This window comes from Cimex lectularius, unplaced genomic scaffold (assembly GCF_000648675.2).
Source record: "Cimex lectularius strain Harlan isolate CLEC.00 unplaced genomic scaffold, Clec_2.1 scaffold135, whole genome shotgun sequence".
In the NCBI taxonomy this organism is placed as follows: domain Eukaryota; kingdom Metazoa; phylum Arthropoda; class Insecta; order Hemiptera; family Cimicidae; genus Cimex; species Cimex lectularius.
In genome coordinates, this window is record NW_019392793.1 from 144,522 (window position 1) to 166,653 (window position 22,132).

At 35.3% G+C, this 22,132-nt stretch overlaps 1 protein-coding gene across 14 annotated transcripts in view; it reads left to right on the plus strand.

Moving 5' to 3' along the window:
* The window catches only part of LOC106663606 (pumilio homolog 2), a 342,434-nt gene that overhangs the window by 46,728 nt on the left and 273,574 nt on the right, over positions 1 to 22,132 (plus strand). The gene's annotated exons all lie outside the window — the stretch shown is intronic.

A 22,132-nucleotide genomic window follows, 5' to 3' on the forward strand; every position in this document is an offset into this window, starting at 1 on the left:
AGGTAACCACGCGGATACCGCGGTCTCTAAATGATGGGCAAGTGAGTGATTTATATAATTTTTTCTTCTTGTTTTAAATAAAAATTATACAATCGATTCGTGAGGAAAGTAATTGTTCGTTTACAACAGACTTCAAATGAATTTCACCAAATGATAAGAAAAATCTATTTTGCTTATTGCGTTGCTTTTTTTTTTTTCAAATTGATTTCGTCGGTAAAAAAATTACCCTGCTGATAAAAACAAACACGACAATTAAAAACTTGCTGTGCCCAATTTTCGACCGAGATTTTATTTTTATACAGCTTGCTGTGCATATTATGAACCAGACCAAACAATGACGTTGCGAACAACCTCATTTCATTTTATGCTGTTCAGTACGTAGTTTTGCATATAAGGTGAACGTGTGGCGTTTTATCGCTGGATATAAATTTTACTCAATTACTGGGGATGTGTCAAATAAGCGATATATGTTTTTTTATGTTAGATGAAAAAAGAGCAAGTGGGAGTTGGCACAATTGACCATGGGACCGCTTCATGAATTTCACATTTCCACGCATATATTATACTTTTTAAGTTTTTGTCCTTACAGTACAATTTAAATATCACGATAGATTGTCGAGACAAGGAAAAAAATTGAAAGTTTACAAGGGCTTTTTAAGGTCTTGTCGCGCAGTACTTACACATTTTTAAAATATTATTTTGTTTTTTATATTTTAAATTAATAAAAGGATTTTTATTAACATTACTCCATAAATATTTAACAATTAATTATTTAAAACCGGACGACTTACTAATTGGGTTATCTAATAATATGAAATGATTAAATATTCGCCATGACTTAAATGGTAATTTGAGCTGTAAACTATCTTTCATCAATTCATTTACCCGGAAATGATAAGTTCAAGTCACATACACTGGTTTTTTATGATAAGCATAAATAGCCTTAAACCGTTTAAACAGATGGGTAAACGTGACATTAAGAATCGAACGTTGTAGATCCCGTTTTCTTGAATTAACGGGTCGGATAAGTTGGCGCCTACTCTCGCTCGTTATCTGGTATATTCTACAGGAAAAAACACTAACCCTACCTAAATCATGAGAAATAAATTTTATGATTTTTCACTAAAGTTGAATTGTATTTTGGCAAAGGAAACAACAAAGAAAATAATGTTAACTATATGACAATGTTAAAAATAATTAAAATATAAAATTAATAATTTTATCATGTAATTTACAAAGGCGTGAAAAATCCAAAGGGTATTTTTAATCATTTAACCCAATAATTAGTTAATGTAATTATGCGATTATTTTAGATGTTTAATTTACTTATTGCAAGAAAACATTTAGATCAAATGGAACTCTTACTTTAGACAGCGAATATCAGAGGGCTTTGAAAAACTTACTTTTTATCTAAAGATTTCTGTACCATTGACATAGTTGGTAATGGATTTCTGTTGTAATGAGTACTGAACTTACGATGCAAAGGAAGACGGCCATTGATCTTCATTACCAGGACCGGAGGACATTGTCCATAACTGTCACCGAGATATGTATTGCAATTATGAGTGATTGTGATATCACTCGGTGGTTAGAATTACGACGCGGTTGTAAACCCCCCCCCCGGACGCCCGGTTTTCGATTCGAATTTGGGCACCATCGATTGTGCACATCGAATTAATCCGTCTCCCTGTGTTTTCTAAAGCTGCATTTAGATACAGAAAAAAAGTACGGCTAGGTGTAGTTAAATGGTTCGATGGAGACAGCCTTGATCAATTTTTATATCTAAACCCATGGGTGGTTCAAGAATCGATGAATCTGGTCAGAAAATACATCATCCCCCAACCCTCGTATATGCAAATATATTTCAAGAAGGCACATTTTATAAAGGGCGTTGAAAAATAATACATTTTTGAAATGCAACTGATTTAGATATTACAAAGATTGACTATTGTCAACCCCAGCCTGTTGCTTATATCAAATTTTGCAGATTGATCGTAATCAGAATATATAATGTCATTAGACCTTATGTTATGAAGACCTCCGGAAAAACCACGGATTTAAAAGAACTTTGTAGGTCTCTTAGCAACGGCAGCCAGTCTGTAAACATCGTTTAATGTCTAAAAAACCCGTTCAAAGACGAAAATCGTAATTATCGTTCCAAAATTCAAAATAATGCTAGTGCTGACGGCGACATGACATTCAGGTCAACTCCCCCCCCCCAAAAAAAAAGGCATTCATGCCAATGCACTCTGCACCAATTGAATCCAAAAAAATGTGGTTCGGATTTTAAATGGAAAGGATTAGAGTGTAGAGTCTGGGCGTAGACCTGACCTGTGGATCCGAGAGTTCCTTGGCCTCTCTGTATATCGGGTATGGGGGGAGGTTGCTGCCCCTTCCTCACGGTCGATAATACCTACCAACACTCCCCCATCCGTCCTCTGTTTACAATTTATGTTTTATTTGATTAAAACCTTTTTGTCGGGTTGCACTTTTTTACTTGATTCTTTTTATTTGGGTTTCAGAAAGAAATACATAAGCGAGAAACCTTTGAAAAAATTCACTAATTTCGTGGTCCGCTTGACCAATTAAATCATTACAATTAATTAAGGTTTTTAGTTGAGATGAAAAAAAGTCAGTCCGAGTGGATCGAGGTCACGATAGCTCAGGTGGGAGAGCAGCGGCGTATCTAGCCGAAGGTCGTGGGTTCGAATCCCTCTCATGCCATTAACTTTTTTTCATCTCAACTAAAAACCTTAATTAATTGCTTTGAAAAAATATTTTCATCACTCTCACTAGTTCTGAGACTCCTATAATTTGAAAGAATTTTTATTTTGCATAGTTATGTAATTTTTATTTTTCGATAGTTTCACTGTAAAGCGAATTTCTTACTACTACTATTACAATATTAAAGAAATTTCTGTACGAAAAAAATTTAATTTATTTAATAGCATGTTTGACATAATCAACAATTAAGAATTTTTTTTGACAAGTCAAGATAATATCGTGGACACTTATCTAATTGATTGGGATATGACAATGCGGGTATTGTAACTTGTTGTAATTGACAAAGGGATGAGATAGGTTTAAGGGTAGCAACAATATCAATTAATCAAACTTAGCCCTTCCTCCGCGAATGAGAAATTACAAAAATGTCTATCTATCATTCACTAGATATATCCTTCAACTTACTAACAGGCTGGCACAGCGGAACCTGGCCTATTTGCCGACTGGCCGACAAAAGCTTTAGGCCGCAAATCACAACTATTTTCACAAAACGTACATATCTGGTTTCATTTATCTGCGTCCTCCGTCGGTACTTTGAGGGGGAAAAAGTTACGGAAGTCGCAGTAATGCAGTATACTGTTCCCATCACAGGTGAACGTTCCGTGCTGTTAGCAATTTGCATATTTTTCCGTCGCTTTGTGTACCACAAGTGAAACAATTAAATTACATTTGGCAGCTCTTTGCGTAATATGTATGTATGTAATAATATATTTACATAAAAACCTTGGTTTGGCGGGGGCCATACATACAGGCAAGCGCCTGGCTTTGACGTCAATCAAAAATTTCGTCTGTAGATAGGTTTTGTAAAATGAAGCGCGCCAACACTTTTGTCAAATGTTGATAGGATTAACAGTTATAGAGATAGTGAGGGAAAATATTTGGTTAGCTTATCTACGTTAAAAAAGTCGTTTGTATTATTAAGCTTAAATTCCCCAGATCATGAACTAACAGACATTTTATCGACACATATTTTTTTTTAAACTGAAATAACATTAGTATTATTAGTTAACTGTTCTGGAACAGTTTTTCTTTTTCCGATGATTATGTTTAGACAATTTTGTAAACTGTCTTACCCATTGAATAATTACTTATTAAATGAAATCGATTGATAGCCAAATTATAATTTTATAATACTAGTGGCTCATTGTAATAGTACATTAGTCATCAAAAACATACCGTAAAGTTTATTTTTTGATATACTAAGTTTAAAGATATTTTTTATGCCTAAGGCAAGTTGTAACAGTAAAGGTCCAAAGCTATTCTGTAGATAGAATTTTACAGGGTTTGATAACACATAAATTCCGGCAGTGGTCCTGGATAAAATCTGACGTTAAAAATTGTCACTTCTTACCCCGGCGGGAATGGTTTAATCCCACGGCATCAAATAACAGATGGTCCCAATCCCCTATATTTCGCCCTGCCACACTTAAATAATTTTTTTCAGGAGCCCAAGTCCAATAAATTCGGCCAATAAAGTGTAAAAAGCAAGCGAGTTTTAAACGCCTAGTGTTTTCTGTTAGGCTAATTGTAATTTTCGACTGATTTCGTTGATTAGCTTTTTGGAAGGAGTTATCGACCCAGTACAATGTTCACGCAATTAAAGCTGTATACTATTTAACTACGCAGACTTGAAAAAATGTGCTCTCATCATTTTGGATAGGATAGGGCACCATTCTGATATCGTTATCTCGAATTTCTCCCTTTCTTAAATAAAATTTCAATGTAATTTAATCTGCCTTAACCAGATAATGTCATTTTCACTATGATTCAAAATCAAAAGCTTATAGACAAAACGATTATGATCTGCATTGAAGGACAACCTATTGTCAAACCATTATACACCTTGTATTTTAAACATTTGAATTGTTTAACATTTAGCTCTCTTTTCTTTCTCCCTCTAATCAATATGAACTTTAGTAAGAAATAATAGGCTTTCTCTTGATCAGAATACCAACTTATAAACGTCAACATTTTTTTCTCTTATAACGTGTGTAAAGTTGCAAGCACACTAGGTAACTTATTATAAAGGTGACATAATTTGCCTGAGATTTGAACGTTTTTCTGACAACTCTTCTTTTATAATGGGCCTGGCTTACAGCGCCCGGCGTGGTTGAGAAAATGATGTCACGGTCAGAATAATAACGACTCCTGGGGTTGAATTGGTTAGTCATTACAACACCCGATTTGGTGGAGATAGCTCGTGGAGATTGCGTCGTATTCGATCGGTGAAATTTCCAGTGCATCTCGCCTTTTTTTGGCCAAGTTTTGGATGTTTCTTATTAATTCACATCTAGCCTTTAATAAGTTTTTTTCCCTTTCATTAAATCTGATAACGCCTGACTTCGTGTTAATCCGATGGACTGTTGATTCAATTAATGCCTTTTCAAAGTTTTTTTTTCTTCATTTACTGTTAACACAATTTTCTTTCCAAACTCTCAATTTAAGAAATAACATGAAATTCTGATAGAATAAATTCCAAAACACGTTTCAACTCGTGGAATGGTTGGGAAGTACGTAAGTCAATCTTTGTATACAGGTGACTAGTTATATTGTGATCGACTATTTTGTATGAGACATATATCTATTTACTCATTTCTCCAAGAACTGAATTTAACTTCATTTTTAAATGGAATTATAGATTTTTACATCAACATGTGTTGATTATACACTATATGTGTACAATGCCAAAAAGAAAAATTATAATAAACATTGACCCTACATCGGCTTCATATTGCAACTTGGATAGCAAAATCTATGTGTGATGGCAAGTTATATTTATTTTCAGTTTGTATCTTTTTCACCGTGTGATATGGGCAGACCTTGAAGAGCACGTGGTGTGGCGACAGGCGCTTTTCTTTTAAGCTGCACCTGGGCCTGGAATATTTGTGCACGCGTGCTCTTTAAGAAGCCTTCGAAACGATTGCGTGATATATCGTAAAGGATCTTACATACCACGGGAGTGAGGTGATCACTTTTGAGGCCCGGCCACGGTCGAGGGAGGGTCGACTACCCGGAGCCTGGGGATAAGGATCGCTCCAAACATCCAGTCACGAACTTGTTATTATTTACCGTCCCATCTGTGCCTAGGGAAAGTCCTCGGACGCTCCTTCTATTTTCTATTTTATCTTTCTTGCCTTCTTCCTTGTGGACGATTAATCCGTCGTAAAATGCCGTCCCGATGGAGCGTGACCGCTAAATAAATTATCAGAGAATCGCCCACGTCGTAAAAGGTGCTACAATTCAAAGCACACGGCTATTCCATGTACATTCTAAATCGAGTTAGTCTTAAATTATATCAAACAGCATTTATATATTTTTCTTTTCACTATGGATTGTTTTTATACAGCATTCCAGAATGGGAAAAAAAGGATACAAAAATATATTGATGGTATTCTTCTAAAAGAATAATTGCACTAGAAGAATAATTGTTTACATTTTTTTTCTTCAAAAATGTCAAATTACTAATCGAATAACGTTTTCATACAAGTTTCAGCGAATAAGGTTATTTTAAATTGGCTTTTCATTTCGATTCTGTCTAAATGAAAGGAAGTGCAATAGAAAAACGACCATAGATTTCAGAATTCGTCGCATTTTGTAAAATGTACCGTAGAATAATTGCCTGTCAAAGATCACTCCTGGGAGATAAGCTGGGTGTGAAATCTTGTGCCAGGTTTATAATTTTTATACGGCTTTAAGAGGATTCTCCTCCGGGATTTTATCCCGTATCTCCTATTAACCTTCCAAAATCCTCCAATTAGTAAGCTTTCCGGGAATTTTCCGATTTAACATGGTTTTGGAAGTTTTGCCGTTGTACTATCTATAATCGGTCCGGTTGAAAGTCATTTCCCCCCCCCCCATTTAAAATGATATCAATGTTTATTTTATTTGTTTATATATATTATTATTATGAATACTATCATTATTTTATTTAGTTAAGCTTTTGCTTGTTAACTCAACATATATTAATAAGAATTTTATTTGCTTAATAAATAACTCATTTACGTTTTAGTGGTCAATTGACCAAGTTACATCTTTCAATTAATTATTCTTTCCTTGTAAGGACATGGTTGAGATAAAAAAAAAAGGTCTTGGCGTCCGAGAGGATCGAAGTCAATAGCTCAAGTGGTAGAGTAGCAGCGTATTTAGTAGCCGAAGGTCGTGGGTTCGAATCCCGCTTGTAACACTGACTTTTTATCTCAACCAAGACCTTACATGGAAAGAATAATTAATAAATAAGTTTTAAACCTTTTTTTTGAACTTTTCCTTTGAAAACATTGCTCAATTGTAAATAAATTTATTATATACATTCATTAACCAAAGCCTCTCGATCGATTTACCCCGAAATTAAAACTTTTTGTATTTTTCGACGCGTTTGGACAAGGCTTTGGAGCTGAAGAGTGAGGTTTCGAAACATACAGAGAATAAACTAAAACAACTGAGATCAGTTTTAAACAGTAAAAAAATATCCCCAACTAATGATGAATAAGGACTCAGCAACAACAAAGAAATAAGAAATGGGAGAAAACTGCATAATTAAAATTGTGATGTTAAGCCAAGAAAGTCACTGACAGATCTAGAACACAGAAATGTACGTGGTCCTGGGATCATATACATCAGTAACTTCCTGGCTGAAGTCCATTGAGAGGCGTACCCAGTTCAATCTGAACAAAGAATTCGAAACCAAGAATCACGCCACATAGACAAGCAGACATCAGAGTGCTAAGTTCAAACATCATTAGCTCAAAGATGGTGCTGAATTGCATAACTGAATTAATCTTCGATATGCAAAATAAAATCACTCCCTGCTGGGCCCCATGACATGTTGGAGAAGAGGACACCGAGAGAGCGAGCGGACACCGCAAGGAAAAGGATGTCATAACGCTGGTAGGTCATGAGCCCTTTTGTGGCCTAGGGTTTCACCCAATCAATGAGTACCTTGGACAAAAGGACGAAATGAGGAAACATTAGAATTCATCATTGGACAACTCAAGAACCTTCTAGTAAATTTTGGAACGAAAGAAAAACAGAATGCATCAAAGGAAGTAGGAAAAACTTCCTTAACAGGACACTACAGACTAAATGGGCATCTGAGAAAGTTTGACATAACACAACAGGGCACGTGCACACGTGCAGATTCTGCAAAGAGGCAGAGGAGACATCAACACACCCTAACAAACTGTCGCGCCACATTTGCCCGCAGGAGGAAGTGTTTGGGGATGTACCTTGCCGTAGAAAACCTTGCTGTGAACTAGGTGTGGTATATATTACACACCCCAAATGCTATAGTATAAGAAATCAACATCTACATCAAGGAATTAACTTATTTATTTACTTTCATGAGAAAATATTTCAATCATTGGCGTTATGGATAGTTGAGTGTTTTATAAATAGTTTTAGGCTCAATCTTGATAAATAAATTTATAATCATTGTATTTGCATAGGTCTCAAGTTTCAATTGTTCCCTGATACAAACTAGAACGTAAAAATTTTCCAACTACTTGTTTATTATTGCAACTTATGATGTTTCAGATTGCTTTTCTTAGTCGGCACTATATGCCAAGGGGTTTAATATTTCTTCCATTGTGTAGAAACGGTCACAACTAGAATTTTATTTCTTCTCGAATTTGTTCGACTTGCAATGCGTCGTGAAAATCGTTACGCAACTATAAAACGCGATTGCACTTCCATAATAGTTAACTTATAAATGCCCCGGTTAAATGTCATTTAGCGCAATACCGAACGATATGCCTTTGTAGATTCTATCGGCATGTTTTGATTTTCAATTGTTGCCTGCGACGTATGATATGCGGTCAATTGCCCTATTGTTCACGATTGTTTTGCCCTTTATCTATTTTTCTACGTGTTTACTCTTTTACCTTCTCCAGTATGTTAATAGCACTGATATGTGATAGTTTATATCAATTTTTCCCATTGTGTTAGCTTTAAGTAAATCAGGGTAGTTAGTTTGATGACTCAGTCTATAATTGCACTTTTAAGATTTCTAAGATTTTGAAATCACTGTGTTACAAATAAATGACTCTTTATGAATAAATGAAACTATTAAAGTTATCATAAAATTGAGTATCTCCGATTCGATTATTTTCCATCACATGCCCGGAAGTGTAAAGATTTACTTCAAAAGTTTATTTCAAAATTGGTTTCTAAGCGTGAATGGGAGTGAAATAAAATGCAAATTATGATCTAGACTATTTTATTACTTTTAACTTAAAATTTGAACAACAAAAATGATCGTGAATACTGTTACTATGATTGTAGTATCGATTACAGAATAAAGGAGAACACTTGACGATTGATGTAGCAAAAAATGAAGTAAAACTTGTAGTAATAAAAACAGTCCATTCTCATTCTTCATTATTTTAAAAAATCCCGCTCGTGACACTGACTTTTTTATCTCAACTTAAAACCTTAATTAATTGAATGTTATTAGTTGGTCAAGCGGACCACGAAAAATAGTGAATTTAATTAATTAAAATGAAGTATACTTCACTAAAACTCTCCGTGGCCATTTCATTTGTCGCCGAGAATCCAATCCGATTACACGACATTTGAAAAATGGCAAAAAGGAGGGAAAATTCAAAAGGTGGGGTTGAGATGGGAAGTTAGTGCCCGAGAGGATCGAAGTCACGATAGCTCAAGTGGTACAGTAGCGGCGTATCAAGCCGAAGGTCGTGGGTTCGAATCCCGCTCGTGACACTGACTTTTTTATCTCAACTTAAAACCTTAATTAATTCTATATCATAATTTGATAGATTACTAAGTTACTTTTGTTTTTAATTTACTGCTGTTTTGCCATAGAAACTGTCTCTTCCGTGAACAACATAGTAAACGCGATGAACGGGCCTATTTATAATTAAAACTTAATTTTCGTTTTCTTCAGTGTTACATTTTTAAATGGTTAAAATAATAGATGAATAAAAAATGCCGTTTAGTTGGCATCCCGAGGGCCTTTTTCGTCGTACAAGTTGCCAATTCTTTCCCCACATGTCATAAAATTTGCTAATTTTCTTTACATTTACCTCCCTCCACATGGCGGATGACTAGTTATGCAAATCCGACCGGAAATGGCGCAGCAACTTCAGGCATATTATAGGGGTAACGTTCAGCATGTTTCGTTCGACAAAAAGAACACATATATTGTGCTGTTCCACATTACGCTTAGACCACCATTGATAAACAAGACCTTCGATGAATGAGCATGATATTAATTCGCGTACGTTCTTGTCTTATCCCGCCTTGGAAAAAATAAAACGTTGATGGTGATGGGTGCATTTTATCCTATCAATAACGTTTATTTAAAAATATTTGCCATCGGGACGAATTTATTGATTCGGTTTTAAATGCTTCCTGTTTTTTTCTTTTAAATGTTTTTTTTTCTGCTGTGTTTCTTAGTGACCTCCGTTGTTCCATAATTTGTTGAAGTCGTGAGCGGTTAAGAATGAGGTGGTTTAGAAAAACACCTTTTTATTTATTTTTTGCCGATATTTCGACCTTTATTCCGGTTATCTTCAGGTTATAAAGTGTGGTGCTGTTCTTGTGGTGTCATATTGGTTTTGTAACAACACTTTCACACAAAACCTATATGACACCACACGAACAGCACCACACTTTATGCTCTGAAGATGACCGGAATAAAGGTCAATACGTCGGCAAAAAAATAAAAAAAGTTGTTTTCTAAACTACTTCATTTTTGACCGCCTCTCACAACTTCACTAAAGTTTTTTTCTGTTATTAAATTACAACTGTTAGTAATTTTTTATTGAGGCAATCATAGGATACTACAAATTAGAAGGCTAATTTAGATTTGAGCTAAGGGAATAATTTAGACTTTTTCCTTCTCTTATTGTTAGGTTTAATTTCTTTCAACTTTCATTACGCGTCTGCCGTCCGTAAAATAACTAAAAGTCCGTTCTACTCTTTCAAACGCTTAATTTAACAGGCAGTGGTCTTGGTTTTTGTGAATTCTTCGTTTCTAAAATGTCAAATTTCGTTTATTCGTCGTTTATTTAATAGATCCGGCCCAATAAGAAAAGAGGAAATTTTCGGAAGAATATCTTAATAAATAGACGAACATCGGCTTTGATAAAAATGTCAAGAAGTCCTTATAATCCGGACAACCTGCTTTTCTCGTTTCACTTGAGCCTCGCCAAGGAAACGCTTGGGCGAAATGGAATCCGAAGGATTTGAAAATACAACCTCGATGAAGAAAAATTTATTACTCTTTTTTATATATCCTCTCTTTTTTCCGGAGAACCGAATTAGCTGATTTTGTTATTCATGTAAACACGTACAATCGACAGAAGAACCTCTAAGGAGTTTAGAACATATATGTAAATTGTATGTTTTGTATATACAATTAATCGTTGAAACACTGTCTTAAAAAAGCAATCCTATACGTTTCAGTAGATTATGTGGTTCGTCTAATTTTGAATCTTGTTGCGGTTAAATATGATTGGACGTTTTTCTCCGAACTCCAGGTTGTTCTCCAGGTGACAAACGATAACTTACAGACAGCGACCTATTGTAGCTGAGCGTTGCTATTTGCCGCGTACTCTTCCAGTTTGTGTTAATTTAATAAGGTCGAAAAGTGTTCTGGTGGAAACTGTGGCCGATGTAGTCACGGTTGAGAAAGTGGGTAATTTCTGAAATTTTTACTTCAGCCGGCTGCCATTCTCAAAACACCTTTAACCGTTATTGCGACCCCTCCTTTAGCATGGATACACACATCTTGGAGTGTCTTGAATCCATCGCGTATCAAACAATTTGTTAATTAAAACAAGTTCGATTTTGTGTACCCAATTTGCGTGTATTAAACAGACTTAAAATATAGGGTTTATGTTGGAGTGGGGCCCTCCACCCTAACTACTCCCTCCCTAACTCTAAATAGGGGTGTAAGTGAGCGTTCGGTTAGTTCCCTTTCAAGGTTCTAACGAGCCATGTGTTAACGGCAGTAACCGTTCTTCTGTACATATCTATGTACATATTGTTTAAAAAGTTGAAACATAACGCGTATGAGAGTGTGTATATGTGTAAAAAATAGTTTTTACTTGGTTATTTCTCTGCAACACGATGTACAGCAACAGAAATTTGGTTTGTACAATGTTTGCTCTTCTTGTGTATCTAAGGTTTATGCATTCAACTCATATTCTTGTCTCCTAATAACAACAAACCAAAACTTGTTGCATAGAATGAATGAACAATATTTGATTTGCTTTCTATTTGCAAGGGTTAACCTTTTCAGTTTCAAAGATACAGATATTCTGGGATTTTAAATATTAAATCAGGGCAACTTAATTGTTCTGTACAAAACTTATATTCTCGTCATCCATCGTACATAACAGAAACAACAATTTTTTGGTATGACGACTTTCCGACCAACTTCCTGATAAAATCCAAAAATTCATCATGGAGTTCTCGGAATGTCAAAGTCATACCAAAAGATTGTTCTGTTATACATAATATAAGTTGTAGTACAGAATAATTAAGTTGTACTAATTATTAGTTATGACGTAAACACAAGTTCGTCTTACTGGAATTGTTATATAGTGGAATTACCCATTGGACTTTGCTTTGATGGGAACAAACTTAATACCATGGATATAAACTGTTGCGCCCCTTGTGGCTGGATACTGGAACACCAGCTCCCCCTTCTGTTTTCTCATAACCGCATCCTTCAAAATGAAAAATCTACTTTCTTCCAATGATAAACCCCCTCGGGGGTTTAATACGTATTTTTCCGTCCCCGTAGCTATCAACGTAAATGAACTGTAAGTCAGCTCACATTTTCTCTTTGGCTAGAGATATATTATTTGCCCCTGTAATCCTAGACTGCTTTTGTATTGAAGGGTATGCTTTCCTTGTGTGCCCCTGTGGCTACGAGTCCGTCGTACGTTGCCTTTATTAATTGTCAATTAGTTTGGACGAGGCGGTCATTATTGTAAGCAGTTCCATCCTATATCAGAACGTTTGAAACGAACATATAAGCAATTTAATTTATTCTAACATTGCAACAAAAATATGTCTAAAGATGTTGCTTTTTATTTTTATTTTTAGCCAATTTAATGATCAATTCAAAATTAAAGATCTTCAAAACGTGTATCAAGAATGTTTTTAACTATGTAACCGTATCACATTTTGAACTCTGAATTCCAGATAAAACGGATGTGTAATGTAAGCTCATTTAACCTGACCACACCTGTGTTTGAACTCCGGCCGATATCAAATGTTCCCTTTTGAACGTTTCTTTTTTGCAAACATTAATTCGGGGATTTCCATCGGATTTTACAAATCCATGATCGAAAAAATTAAAAATGTGTATTTACAAAACAAATAACACCCCCTGGCGATATCCAGTATCGTCTTAACAATTGCAGGCATAACAGTCGACAAGGATGTGGTGTTAACTCTGTTTAAATTCTTCTTTAATAATTTTTAGTTACGATCATTTTTTGGCAGTACAAAAACCCTATTTTACTACCCCGTTTACCTACGAGGTTTTTTTTTTTAAGCGTTATCCTTTTCAATCAACAATTATGTTTATGCTATACGAAGTGAGTGGTGAATAAAATTCATGCTCTTATAATATACCCAGTTCTTAAGATTATAAATTTACAATATGTTTTTATATTGATCAACAAAAAACCTATATTATTTAAAGAAACAGTTATTTTAACAATTACGCATTCTCTAAAGTTTACTCTTTAATATGATTTTTTGCAAATAAAAAATGTGACCAAAATTTTAACAAAGGCATGTTTTAAGTTAAAGAGAAAACCGTGGGCCAATGTAAGCACACTCAATTATATTATGTGATTCTGATTCTACAGGCACGTCAAGTTGTTCAATTCGCAAATAAAAAATCATAATTAATTAAACTTTGTTAAAACAGAAGGAAGAAATGGGCTACTGGGTAAAATTTCAAAATTTAGAAGACATTGCAAAGGCTGTCCCTGCTGCGTAGTCGGTTGTATTAACGGAATCAAAGTTAACCGTATTTCGTAAAAGTCAATGAGTGCTACCTTGTTTCTTGAAGAAAGGGCTAACTGAAACATGTGATCGATTACCATCTTGACAAAAATAAATAGTATTGCGAGAGAGATTTTAAATTTAGTTAGCTGTAGGTAAAACGGTTCACCTCTACGCGTAAAATAAATTGGCTGGTCGAATTACACTTTGGTCTTTAAATAAATATTCAAATTTGGATTTGTTTTTTTCTATTAGGGGTCCAACTGCTCTTGAGTTTAATGTAAAGGTTAAAGTGATATTGATTTTGGCACTAGTTTTAAATTGATCTGCCCGTTTATTCTTAATGTAGGTTGGATGAAATTCGGCGTCATCAGAAGAAATCTTATGACAAGATTAATTGTTAAAAACTAAAAATAAATTATGCGATTAAGCCCTTTTAACAAATATAATTGCTTCTCGGCTGTCGTTTTTTTCTCTATAACTTACTCATCTTCTCGGTAATAACAGAACCGAACAGCTTTGAACCACGTAATCTCTTCATTTACGGTTGTGTCCAAGTTAACATTTCTTTGCTATTTTGATGCCGGCGATTAAACTTTCTTTTTGCATGAACAAATTTACTAAAAAAATCAGTAAGCAAAACTAAAATCAATAAGTACTAATAATTGAATTTTATTTGTACTATAGTATAAGAAATGTATACAATTAACGTGTTTATAGCATGAATGTACAATATAATATATATTTGATTAACTGTCATAGGCTAACGGAATAATATATTTAACTTTATAATTTAATTATTCTTTTTATATAAGGATCTTGGTTGAGATAAAAAAAAGTCAGGTCGCGAGCGGGATTCGAACTCACGACCTTCGGCTAAAAACTAGCTGAACGTCGTGGGTTCAAATCTCGCTCGTGACACTGACTTTTTTCTCAACCAAGACCTTACCTACAAAGCATAATTAATTGAAAGACGTAACTTGGTCAATTGGCCATTAAAACAAATGGATTAATGTTTATAATTTAATTTATTTAATCTATACTGACGTACAGTTCGTTGGTAACAGTTTACACTTTATTGCTCCTTCAGACAGTGTTACAAGTTTATATTTATTATGCTTTTGTTATTTTCCTTATGGAGGTAAATCTGGTGATTCTTGAAATTTGGACATAAACAAGTCGAAAAACTTTGTGTGGGAACAATTTGCATAACGATTAACTACATACAGGATTCTGGATAGTTTTATATAACACTATTTTCTAATGTATGTGATTATATCTTATATATTTCTGGTCGAGTAGCATTATTTTCGAGGTTGTTACATCCTAAGGTTTAAACAGAGCTATATTCCATTTTTTATACTTGTTGAATAGCAGACTCGATCGACCAGTAATTAATTATATTCTGTATTCCGATAGACCTAAATGTTTGACGAAAATCTCTCGCCCCCCCACCCTTCTGAGTGAAATATTGTACCACGTCGTTTTTAATTTTATTTATTTTCGAATGCTAATACAACTACGTGTATTTTTGATAAACACCTCTTTGTACATATGTTCTACCTAGATTCGTATTCGTGTAATTAAGTTTTTTAAATTAATCATTCAACTTATACCTAACGACCTGTTTGACCCCAAGAGATTTCGTATACCGAGCACTTAACTCTAGATCAATGAACTGCGCAGTATCGATACAGTCCATTGCTGTAGAATTTTTGTTTTTTCAAACCGTTTATTCCCTGGAACCCTGGTCTGTAACCTTGGAGAACCATCTAAATCTGTACCGCCGGAAAATGAGAGAACGGACTAAGAAAAGGATTTTCGAGGGTTGTAGCTATGATGTGATGAGACTGAGTGGGAGTCTCGCTGGTATCGCTGACCCCACCAAGGACGATCGGCCGCGCATCTCAAGGTGAATCTCAATTAGAAACCAACGAGCGAGCCGACTGACGCATTGGGTCATTACAGTTCTTTCCATAGAGATAAACATCGTTCGTATCACACCAAATGATTTTAATATTAAGCGATTAAAATGACATGCGTTTATGAAAAATTCACAAAAATCATAGCAAGAAGCGGTTGGTATTAACGCGTATTAAATTTTAGGGAAAATACAGCGTATATTAAGTTAACAAAACAACTAAAATGACGCATCTGTCGGTGCCGTCCGTCAGGGTGGTTAGCCCTACGCTTGGAGAAATCGATGGTAATACTGTAGCACCTTCTATTTCGAGGTAGATTGTATTGCTACCATGAGGATTTATATGTAATTTTTTTAAAATCAATCTCATGTTCGAATCAACCAGGGCGATCTAAACCTTCGAATTTTTAGCACTGGTAATTTCCAGAATTTTTAATTTTCGCACAGAAAAGGTGTTTACTCGACCGCGGGAGTCTTTCTTAGCAGTTTATTTTAATCATCGCCAGAAAAAAAGAGAATAAATCATAATTAATATTAATTACGTTCTCCCACCTTAAAAAACATAAACAACGAGGTTGTTTCGTCTTATTAAAAATGGACTATAAATTGGCGTGTATATTTTTGTCGGTTTTTTTGTAATATAAGTGGGAAAAATAATTTATTTGAACAAAATCTAAGTAACCCATGGTTATCTTCAATTGTGTCGGTCTTATCAAAGCCATCTTGACTCTTGCCTTCAATGTTCCAAGTTTTCTAATGCAAAAACTTTGGTGGCCCTGTGGGCGACCTGACCTAGCTCGTCCATCAATCGTTCGATCGCATATGCCCCGTCTGTCTTTAGTCTCTCGAGTGTTCGGTTTTCGTCCGTCTATTTTATCCTTCGTTTATTTTCTTTCTCACCCTTCGCCCGTTTTTGATAAACAATTATATCAATCGATCGTATATTTGATTGTGATTAAATTTATCACCTGTCATTCTCACAGTAAATACCGATAAGCAATAGATTTGAACTGAAACATCATTTTCTACATGTTAGGTCTTAATTCCATAGGATGGCTCGATCAAAGTACCTACGATAAACAATCGAGTGAATCGGTGGATCAGAGGCGATCCGTTTCGATTATTGTCAACCGTATGTTGTTAATGAAATCAACTTTTTAATAATTATTAATGACAACGGTTCTCTTATTAATGTAAAATAAAAGTTAATGTGTGGTGTTTAGTGATGCCTCCAATAACAGCAGGCCAATTTTTAAAATTTACTCACCCATTCAATTTTACTGCATATACAGTATTTTCTTCTTTTTTTTTTGTGTGAAAAAAAAAATTCACATCCTACATGTATTTGTACAATTTAAACATTGTAAATCCCAGGCTCTGAAGATGGTCTCAATAAAGATCGAAACGTTGGCACGATAAAGAAAATGTTTTCCTAAAACTTACGTCACACCAGACCGCATCTCACGATCTCCAAATAATAAAAGTTACTTTTCAAAAGTGTATATTACATCTAGATTGTTTTACAAATGAGTAAGACTGCAATAAAAAATATAGGAGCTAATAAAGTTGAGCGTGCCTTGCATCGTGAGAAGTAATTGGGGAATAAACACAATCACGGTGGAGAATATTGAAATGGGATTTTCGTGTTTTCAGAGTTTCCTCGAGGATTGAGAAAAAGTGAATACGGACTTTACGCATTTTGATCGGATGTACTGTGGATAAGTTTTAGGGGGCTCTTTCACTTCTAGGGGTTGCTTTGATTTAGTGTTTTGACTTCAAGAGCTGTGGACGGGGCCGTTCATCCATTTCTCCCTCTCGGCTCCTGCCCCTCTGCATTTCCTCATCCTGGCCCCTCCTCTTCATCAGAAAAAGACAGACAAGCTTTTATGCTCTGTAGCCCTCTTTATTCAATAGCGCCCACAAACGAATCAACGCGTTTTGTGTTTTCTTCTGTGAAAGATTCTTTGGGGTGGCTACAAGAAAAAAAAAAAACCTGAACGGGGGGGGTTGATTCATTCACATTTGTATTATCACAACAAAGCGTTATTTTTGTGTGCCCTTCCGATCTTAGTTTGCAAACTTGCAATTAAGAACAACAAGCACTTTCATTCTGACGTTTGGATTTCTTTCGTGAAATTTATTATTTTGAAGAAAAATATTTTTACCTGCTAAATTGACTTATCAACCCATTGGGAAATGGAAGAAGTAAGGAATAGTTTTTATTGGGTTGTCCGGAAAATAATGCAGGATTTTAAGTTTTCATTAAAAAAAATCTATATAAAATATTCTGTTTACGTTTACAGGATTACTCATNTTTGATTAAAGAACATTGCTTTAAAGTAACTAGTTTCTTTTTTTTTGTTTAATACCAAAATCCTGCATTATTTTCCGGACAACCCAATATCATAGGAAAATGATATTGAATACAATATCATTTTTATAGATCACTTTATAATACTTACAGCAAAGGTGTATTTTTCATAATTATATTGTTTCGGGTAGAGGGTAGGAGACTAGCACCCACTTCTAGTGGGCAATGGTCGTAGTAGTTCATTTTGTTTTTATGTTCAACAGCTACAGTAGGCTTATGTGCGCGAAAGCATCGTAGATTTCAAAAGCTCGATAAATTCCAAAACATAATTTTGTCCGTCCATGTATATAAATACACGTTTGCAGATTTGAGCGTAATACGTCTCGCACTCCACCGGCATTCCAGCTTTTGTAATTAACAATAAATTACCGGCAGACCACGAAAATCACCCACTTCAGGTCAGACCTAGGGTTTTGCCGTCCAGCCACCGAGGTTGGGCTCCTGGTGCTATCAACAGCTAGGTGTAGCCGAGGCTTGCAATTCCTAAATCCTAACCCATTCCACTCTCAATCATTTTTGAATACATTATTTTTTATTTCATATGATTCTATTTCATTTACATATTATGCATTCAGTACGGTGGCGGTGTATTCAATATTCTTCTTTATTACCTTTTCCACTTATAGCTACTACTTAGCTAACCTAATTGAGGGTCGATGGGGTTACTCAACATTCTGCAGTCAGCCCTCTCACAATCACATTCCCGCTAATAGATACATAAACAACCCCGTTTTTACAAAAAATCTCATCGGAGCTCAAGCACAATTCTCATATCGAGTGGTTTCCTACCAACTCTCAATCAAGTGGGGCACATCGAGAACTTGTCTCTACATGCCGGACACATACGCGGGATTCGGTCCAAAAGTGTCAGCGTATCAACCTCGCATGGCCTATTCTTAATCGGGTGAGCGTGACCCTTCTACGAGTGAGATCCTCCGAGGGTCACCCATCGGCATTACTCTTGATACGTGATACCTTCGCTGCCACTTTTAATCATGTTTGTATTACGTGCGTCAGATCGCGGTGGTAAGTCCGGAGTTCGGGTCCTCCCGACAAAACATGATCGTTTATAAATAGTTCATGAAATTTAATTCAGGCAACAAATTAAGTGTAAATGCTGTTATGATATACATACATTTACATAATATTTTGTAGGTAACGTTGAACCGTACTGCATGACAGGAATTTGTTATTTGAATAGTTTAATACTGCTATCAAAGTTAGTTAAATTGTATAATTTTATTTTTTCCTTAATAACACCATATAAATGTTTGGGTTCGAATGAAAGGGAACAAGTTTGTGAGATATGGAAGTACAAATAACGGCGTTTACAAATGTTTTATAATTCCTCTGGTTGTTGCTTTTATTTTCTGTAAATAACATTCCAGTCCCAACGATTGGTCCTCTTTAAGTGCATATCTCTATTCCCATTTTCTCTTATAACTTACGCCTTTCATACTTCATCCGATTGGATATTTGAAATACTTAAAATTATAAGGTGATTCACTTTGGAAGTTCCGGCTTTTTAGGCACATTGGCAGAAATAATCATCAAGAATATTTCCATGTTTACGATGGATATAAATATTCCGCTGTTGTAAATACCTACGTTTTTACCTATTGTGTTAGTATATAAATAAGTGTGGGGTGTTTAGTGACCATTAATTAATGATTATTTGGAGATCGGGAGATGCGGTCTGGTGTGAAGTAGGTTTTTATAAAAACATTTTCTTTATCGTGCCAACGTTTTAAACGCCCTTAATCAGCTTGTACAGCTTGCTGGTGATTTTTAAAAACCAACTTTTGAAATTACGACGGCCGAGGGAAATTAGTGTAGACTGGATCCCGCTATTTTTAGCCACCCGCTAAAAATTAAAAGCAGTTATTTGGAGTGAGTATTCGGGTTCGTCTATATATATAGCCGTGCTCTTTATCAAGTGGATGCGAATACAATTTATTTCGGCCAAACAGATTTCAACAGTTACGAATTGTTTCATTTGCATTTCTACTGTTTTAATTTTAAGGTAAAATACGACGATTAAATGGTATCACTTTCCTAGTTAATACTTCTCGTGCAGTATAATACCACCTTTATTATCCGAAACTAATTTCAACTTATTGTTTTACTTACGCTCGCTTTAAATTGCACGAGAAGAAGAGGGGGGTTATGAACAGAAGACTGAGAGAGTTTGAAACCCCTTTTCTACTTCGGGAATCTTATTGTCTCCTTCTCAGAATCTTTCAATCCCCTTTAAATAATTCTGCAGATTATTCAATTACGCCTGCCTTAGGGCGAATATTCATTTACACGTTTTTAATTCTTGGAATTTTCATTTGTAACGAGATCCGCGTCCTTCTTTCAGATCAATGTTTTGACTTGTTAATCGTGATTGATATTAGTTCCATTCCTATTAATTTGACTTTAATTAAACAGCCGTAGTTAAGGAATATATTGGGATATAATGGATATCGCAATTTCGACTATAGGAAAATAATGGAAGGACAATACTTTTTTTATTAACTAATCTTTCTGTCAAATATTAGTTATTTAAAATAAAAGAGAATGGGTTGAGATGGGAAGTTGGTGTCCGAGTGGATCGAAGTCGCGATAGCTCAAGTGGTAGAGCAGAGGCGTACTTTGCAGAAGATCGTGGGTTCGAATCTCGCTCGTGACACTAACTTTTTCATTTCAACCAATACCTTACATAAAGATTAATTAATTGAAATAAGTTATTTGGTCAATCCGACCTCGAAATCTAATGGATTTAATAAATAAAATAAAGTATATCTTCACAAAAGCTCTCTGTGGCCATTTCATTTATCGCCGAGATTCGAATCCTGATTACATGACATTTGAAAAATGGCTAAAAGGAGGGAAAATTCGAAAGGTGGGTTAAGATGGAAGTTGGTGTCCGAGTGGATCGAAGTCGTGGTTCGAATCCCGCTCATGACACTGGCTTTTTATTTCAACCAATACCCTACATAAAGATTAATTGATAAAGAGAGTATTGTCCTTCTGTAATTTACCTTTAGTCGAAATTGCGATATCCATTATATCCCAATATATTATCTAAAATTTTATTTGTTTAAGTAAAACAAAGAATTTTTTCTGTTTTTTAACGCGTGTATTGTTTAAGCTGCAGCCTTTATATACGTATACATATATCCGCATAAACATAGAAGTTTTGTCACATTCACTCCCCCACTCGATATTCCCCGTTGCGGGGTCGAACCGGGGTACGATTCTCGCTAATAACTTCTTTTACTCTCCAGACGTCCCACACTCACCCAACAGTACTCTATTCCTCGGGCCCCATGAAACAACCCCTTCCTTTCACGCTAAAAAATTACATAAATTGTATACATAAAAATAAATACACCCGACACAAAAAATAGAAAAGTCTGCGCACATTCACTCCCTCGGAGTACTCGATATTGCTCGGGCGGTGTTGAATTTGGTTTCCACTCCATTTTTGCTAATTACTTGCAATCGTTCCAACAAAACTAACATTAACATAAATGCGTGGTGTTTAGTGACAGTTAGTCAATGATTATTCGGAGATCGTGAGATGCGGTCTGGTGTGTCTTAGGTTTTAGAAAAACATCTTTATCCTGCCAACGTTTCGATCTTTATTGAGATCATTGCCAGGGCACTCTCAACACAAATCACAAGAATGACACATCTACACGGAAAACAAACACTTTGAGCCCTAAAGATCTCAAAGATCGACATTTGGCACGATAAAGATGTTTTTCTAAAACCTAAGACACACCAGACCGCATCTCACGATCTCCAATTAATCATTAACATAAATACAACACAAGCATAACAGAAACGCGTACAAATATGATGTAAACACTATGTACGTTTAAAAAAGTCTGATGCTCTGTGAGGTACCGGAACAGCGACTGTGCCCTTTGCCGTCCCCTAAGAGACTACGCACAGGTCTGAGGGTATGGAAAAATATTGCCTACATAATATGTCATGCCTTCTACAATTAAAAAGTCCTCGACCGTTATATTATCCTTGCATAACGGGCCACCTACGCGTTAGCTTTCATGCCAGAAGGTGCA